Below are 7,107 nucleotides of genomic sequence, written 5' to 3'. Positions count from 1 at the left end.
GAAAACATGCATGTGCAATTATCGAGGAGGATATGCTAATGAGAGCTCGACAATAGCACACCTCTCTCCCATTCATAGTGTCTTGCCCCAAACTCAAGGGGTGCAACTGGCACATAATGTCAAAACATAGGCCTAAGCCGATCCTGCTAAACCACTTACTAATGGTGCATGACAGCAACACACAGTCAAGAAAACAAACAAGTATATCTTGGCTCTTGTCAACATGTATTCAAAGAAAACAACTACTCCCAATAGTTTATATCAAGCAATAACCAGCACAACAGAAGCCTATTTTGGCGGTCGAAGCAACCATGATATCTTGGAAAGAATTAACACTATGTGGGCCGTCAAAGCCACCATGATCTCTATACAGAAGATAAAAATAGGTACATGACTAACCAATTATGTCAAGTAGCTATAAAACATTAGCCAACCAAAAATCAAGTCCCACATGGCCAATAACGTGTCTGTAAAACCCAACAAACTAGTCTGCAAGCCTCTGTGAATATAATACCTGGACAAGACAAGGCCCTAGCCAACCTAATATCTAAACATAGCAAAACAACCAAACCTCTAGAACTCTAGCAACCTTTGAAAGAAAGAAGTCAACCAATCAAATGGACAGACGACTGTGCTACTCGTAAGGTGTGTCTAGTCATAACTCAAGACCTGTAGGCATGAATACAGCGCCCCCTACAAGGTGCTTCGATAAAAATAATGTATCGAGCATTTAAGGTAAGCTCAAAGCTGAAATAAAAGTATAAGTGATGAATGAAAAAAGTAGGGGTGAAACTCAAGTACAATACATTATCTCCCTTCAATAATAAAATATAAAGACATAACAAGCAATAAAATGACAAAGCCCCCATAGGGCTGATAGGTACTAAAAACACACAATCAATATAAGTCCGAACAAACACAACCAATCATTAAATACCCATATTGGGCCCCTTTGCCTTGATCCCAATTATAATATTATTTGAACTTTATGAATGTTCATGTGCCATCAATGGTACAATACATATATGATGCCCGATAGGTATAACCTACCTAGCCCGTAGGCACGCGGTCTACCTGATCCATAGGCTTGGTCTACCCGGCCCATAGGCATGGTATAAAAATCAATATGTGTTCTTAAGATCCCCGTAGTATCTATGTCTGCTGAGGCAAATACAAGATCATAGGTTGCAGGGAGACTATAAAATATCACAAAAATAACAAGTAATCATTAATAAATCAAAACACAATCATAAAATGCTTTTCTAGTCCACTAAGCAAGGAGAAGAATGTTGCCGACAGACATTATATCATGTGGTCGTAACCAACTCAATAGAACAATGCTACATGTAAAATAATTACAATACACCGGCCATAAAAATCTTAGGCCATTAGGATCATGCAAGAAGAAAAATAATATCCTTAACATACCTTTCAACCAAATCCCAAAAGTTGTCTCTATGAAGTTTAGCCAACAAAAAGTAATACAACAATGCAAAAATAAGCGAGGCTGTAAGAATGAGCCATACTAATCAATAAGGCGCTATTGCCACACTCGTGACCAGCAAAGTTAAAACAAAAAAAAATGAGGCAAATAACACCAATAATCAGCAGCTAATTCCATTGAATATATTCCAACAACATCTCAAAGGTGCGACAAGCTCCCGAGGCAACACAATTAGTCATACTTCACGCTATTCCAGCCAACAACTATCGTACGTGACTCTAATAAGAATCACACCAAACCCCCCACCCCATTACCTCCGTTACTTTAACACCATCACTACCCAATCATAACAGCCAAGCAAACTACGACGAAGGGCCTGCCCACAACCGCAATATCAAAAACACCACCATGTGGCTCAAAAATCTATAAAAATGATACTAGACATGGAATTATAAGGGAGGATCCTTAAAATATGATTACCTCAACAAAAATGTCTGAAATAATAATATTAAGATTCTGCCACCAGGTATCAACACGAAACCGAGCCTAAATCGACAAGAAAAGGATCCCACAACGATGAGCTTGCGATGTAGAGCAACTTCTGTTAAACATCCAAGTTGAGAATCTAAGCAACCAAGCAGTATTGGAAGGTATATTTATCATTTTTTTCTGAGTTTTTAGTTATTTTTTTTATGAAGAAATGACGAAGATAGTGGTCTTTTATAATGACCAAAAACTTAAAGTTAGAGGGCCCACTTTGAGTTGCCTTCTTGTGCAGTCTGACGAAATCGCGCATAACTCTCTATTCTGAAGTCTTATGGACAAATATTTTAGTGTGTTGGAAACTAGACTCGTATACATTCGATATGATAGGTAATAGGAGTTCTAATCTTTATATACAAGGATAAAGTTTCAGATAAGTTTGGCAAAAAATTTAGAGAATTCCATAACAACATTTACTATACCTTTGCCGACTTTTATTTAGCAACTTTCTTGAATTTAACACTTAACATAAGACTTTGTGCATTGTAATAAAACATCATTTCTTAGGTAAGCAATACCACTTCTGATGCAGAGTTGCAGATAGTGAATGCATCAGCATCGTATGTTGCGCCAGAAGATGCACTGGCTCTTGCTGTGCCGATGCCTCCAAGACGCCGATCTTATCTGGGGTATCCCTGTCTCACATTGGAAGCAACCAGTGCAAAGAGGGAGTAGTGGATACTTAAATTTCTACAGGAGGAGAAATTCCTGGTCAAATCAGAGCTGTACATACGGCTTCAGGATCTTGAGAAGAGAAGACGACAGAGACAAACAGAAAGACCTTAGATCGTTGTCTGAATAAGCTCTTGCAAGGAGGACATTGTAAACTTATCGTTATTTATGTCCCTGTTCTAACAAATTGTAACCACAGTCGTAAGATACATGTTGTTTTACACCCTTCAGTTTCTAGCGTATCTGCTGAACAGATTCGTGAGAGATTCAGGTCTTTGAAACATACATCCGCACTCAAGCCTCTTCTCAATTGAAAAAGGGAGAGCCATTTCCTCAACTGAATGATCTCACCAGGACACATCATAGCACAAAATTGAACCAAGCTGAGCGAGCTGAAGCTATGCGTACAAATGGATTTGTACTGGCCAAGATGGGTCGCACAAAGATTTTTCACATTTATCTATGGGAATATGTGAACAGTTTGCCTGGTTGTGAAGATGTTTTGTCATCTTTTAAAGATGGTCATGACCTAAAAAATCCTCATAGTACATCTAAATTAATTGATTTAAATGCAGCTATTAAGGCCATGCCGCTTGAACTATTCTTACAAGTTGTTGGCTCTACTCAAAAGATGTAAAAATTGGTTTCGCCTTTCTGATATTCCTCTGTTGGAGTACAAGCATCCGATGGATATCCGAGCGACTGGTCCGACTATCATCATTGATTGACATTTTGCGATGTTTGAAGTTGATTAGGCTTGTATGTGGTGGACATCTAGAAAACACTGCAAATATCCCTCACATATTGGAGCTTAAACCTTACATCGGGGAACCTGTTTGCTTAGTGGGTTCATCTCATTCTATTCATTTTCCAGATCTTCGCCCTCAAATCAGACATGATTTTGTTCTTTCAAGTAAAAACACTATTGAGGAATACTAGAACACTTTAGAGTATTGCTATTCTGCTAGTGATCGTAAAGCCGCTTTGCATGCATTCCCTGGCTGCACAGTTAATGAGGTATTTCTTTTCCGATCATGGGCCTCAGTCAGAGTTATGACAGCTGATCAGCGGGCTGAACTCCTTAAGCGTGTTATTAACGATGGCTCACAGAGGAAACTTTCATTCAAGGAATGTAAGGAGATTGCTAAAGATCTGAATTTGACTTTGGAGCAGGTCCTTCATGTCTATCATGAAAAACGACAACGATGACTTACCAGCTTTGATCGAGCTTCAGATGCTGGAAAGGGCAAAATTCAGCCACATCAAGGTACACCTACATTATCTCCAAAGAAAAGGAAAAGACCTGTAACAAGGAAATCTTCAAAGCCTGCGGAGGCTGGTACCGAGTTTGGACACAGCCCCAGCCATTGAGCCAAATAGTCAACGAGGAACAAAGCTCTTTCCCGTCTACTTCATGTGCACAAACATTCAGCTTGGAGGGATATCACCTTCGAGATGATGTGGTAGCTGCTGAAGAGTCAGAATTACCTGAAGATGATGGGGTAGGACGTGCTTTTCTTGATAAAATTGCCTTGTCAAGAGTGAAGCCTACACGCAAGGGAAGGTTCTGGTGGACAGATGATGTAGATAGGCAACTGGTGATCGAATATGAAAGACACCGAGCTTCTCTTGGAGAAAAATTCAATCGTGTAGACTAGGGAAAGCTTCATAATCTTCCAGCACCGCCTGATGCCTGCAGAAGGAGAATGGCATTATTGAGAACAAATAGACAGTTCAGAAACTCTATTATGAGACTGTGTAATGTGCTTAGTCAGCATTATGTGGATTACCTTGAGAAATCCAAATATAAAAAATTGAACCATGAGGGTCATCAAGCAACACAGTGTTATTGTCTTAAAAATACCTCGAACTTCTTCTCTCAAGATCCATGGGATAACTTTGATGATGCCAATATAAAATTGGTCCTGGAAGATGCTCTGCGTTACAAAAAGATATCCAAATCGGAGACCTTGAAAGATGTTCAACCTTTCTTTGATAATAGCTTAGATGTTAATCAGATGAAAGATATGGTTCTTGTGGTCCTCAGTCAGTTTTACCAGTTTCTTGTGGCCAATATGTTGATAATTTTAGTGAAAATACTGAAGATTCTGGTACACCAATAAGCTCAAATAGGATCCCTCAGAAGTATGTGAATCTCACAATTGGTGGCATCCCCAACAGTAAACGATTATATGAATCAACAGCAGTTGCTAATGCTGCAGAGCTATTTAAGCTTATCTTTCTCTGTAGCTCAAAGTCTCCACTTGTGCCAACCTTGCTTGCTGAAACTTTAAGTCGCTATTCTGAGCATGATCTCTTTGCTGCTTTCAACTACCTCAGGGAGAAAAACGTTTTGATTGGGGGCCATTCCAATTGTCCTTTTGTCCTTTCTCAAACCGTCTTGAATTGTATAGAATTTTCTCCATTCCCAAGTGATACCGGAAAAAGAGCTGCTAAGTTTGCTAGCTGGCTTTGTGAAAGAGAGAAGGAATTGATTGCTGAGGGGGTGGATCTTACAACGGATTTGCAGTGTGGAGATGTTTACCACCTTCTTGCTCTGCTTTCTTCAGGAGAACTATCTATTGCACCATGCCTACCCGATGAAGGTGTTAAAGAGGTTGAGGACTCCCGGACATCTAAACGCAAGAATGATGACAATGAATTTTCTGACAGTGACAGGTATAAAAAGATAAAAACTTCAATGGCTAGTGATAGTGGGCTTTGCTCACGCCAGACAAAAGGTTTTCCAGGAATTAGGTTGTGCTTGAGGCATGCTACACTTTCAAGAATAAAAATTATGGATTAACTCAAAGACAGTGATAACTATACTTGTGCACAATCTGTTAAAGATCATCAAGCCACTGATATTAGCAGTGTCTCATTCGACTCAGATGACCAAGTAAATGAACTTCATGATAGGGGGGTCCCATATACCACTGTTTCTCTGATCGAGTCACCATGGCAAGCAATGATGACCTATGCTGAGCGTGTTTGTTCCTTTGGTTCTTGTGTGGAGCAGAACTCTCTGGTAAATTCAGAAATGTTTAGATCTGTTTATTCAGCTATCCAAGTGGCTGGTGACCAAGGTTTGTGCATGAAAGATATCTCGAGGATTCTAAAGATGCAAGATAAAAAGCTTTCTGAGGCTGTCATTGAGGTGCTAAAAGCATTTGGATGCGTTTTGAAGGTCAATGCTTACGACTCTATTCAGGTGGTTGATTCTTTATATCGTTCCAAGTACTTTTTGATTCCAGTGGCTGCTATTCATGAAGATGCTACATCATCTCCTTATGAAGATTCTGAGGCTAAAACAGATGAGGAGTCTGCTACACATAATGCAGAAAATCATAAAGATGTGGAGTTGCAGAAGGAAATACGTGAAAATTCTGATAAGGTACACAAAGTCACAATTCTTAATCTTCCTAAAGTGGTTGTTGAACCTTCAAGTGTAAAGCAAACCAATAATGAGGCAAAAGGTTGTCGGCCTACTGAAGCTAGTTCACCCACAAGAAATCACCCAGAAGAACCATATGATCTCCGCTCTACTGGTTTGCATTTGTGTAAGACAATATTGCCTTGGCTAAATGGTGATGGTACTACAAATGAACGTGTCTACAAGGGTCTTGTACGTCGTGTTCTTCGCATAGTGATACAACATCCAGGAATAAAAGAGGGTGATATTAACTGCCACGTGCATGTTCTGAATCCTCAGAGTTGCAGAAGTTTGCTAAACATGATGGTCCTGGATAACGTTATCTTTGCGCGTAAGATTCCTCAGGCAAATCCAAGCGGAGCACCAACAATTTTGAGTAGTCTTATTGGTAGCCATTTTAAGAAATCAAAGTTAATTTCAAGGGAACATTTCTTTGCAAACCCCTATAGTACACACCTGTTGTAATATAGGTAGATGTTGGATCTAGTTATTTATTTGTGTTGATCTTTTCGTTTTCTTGGTTCGTGTTTGGGACTAAGGCATAGTAGTTGTTGTTGTCATCTCCTAGCACTGATCTTTGTATAGTAATTTCTCTAGGAAAAAAATGCACAACTTGTTGCCCGATCAAACACGGAAGTTGGTGTACATGTAATTTCAGAATTTCCAGAAATCCAATACCTTTTGCATAAGAAAAAAAAAAAAATAACGTGTTAATAAGTCTTACACTTATTCCAAAAGTATGAGTTAATTTCAATGTTCCAAGGGATGGGGTGTCACATCCTCCCTCCCTTAGGGACATTTTCCTCGAATGATAATGGTTTTTGCGACATCATAGGAAACCATGAAAGAACTCATATTTCACAGAAGTTACATACCTTGAATACTAAAATGCTGGTCTACTCATTGAAGGAACGGACATATAAGGATATTTGAATTTCATGTCTCCCTCAACTTAACACGTAAGCTCCTGAGCATTTAGGCTCCGCTACAACACTTTTATAAAAGCTATATACTG

At 39.3% G+C, this 7,107-nt stretch overlaps 1 pseudogene; it reads left to right on the top strand.

Annotated features, from left to right (window-relative positions):
* Window positions 1-717: 717 nt before the first annotated feature.
* LOC125861497 (uncharacterized) lies at window positions 718-6,652 on the top strand (annotated as a pseudogene).
* Window positions 6,653-7,107: the final 455 nt, after the last annotated feature.

Source organism: Solanum stenotomum, chromosome 4, assembly GCF_019186545.1.
Source record: "Solanum stenotomum isolate F172 chromosome 4, ASM1918654v1, whole genome shotgun sequence".
Taxonomy (NCBI): Eukaryota; Viridiplantae; Streptophyta; class Magnoliopsida; order Solanales; family Solanaceae; genus Solanum; species Solanum stenotomum.
This window is presented reverse-complemented; position numbering and strand designations above follow the sequence as displayed.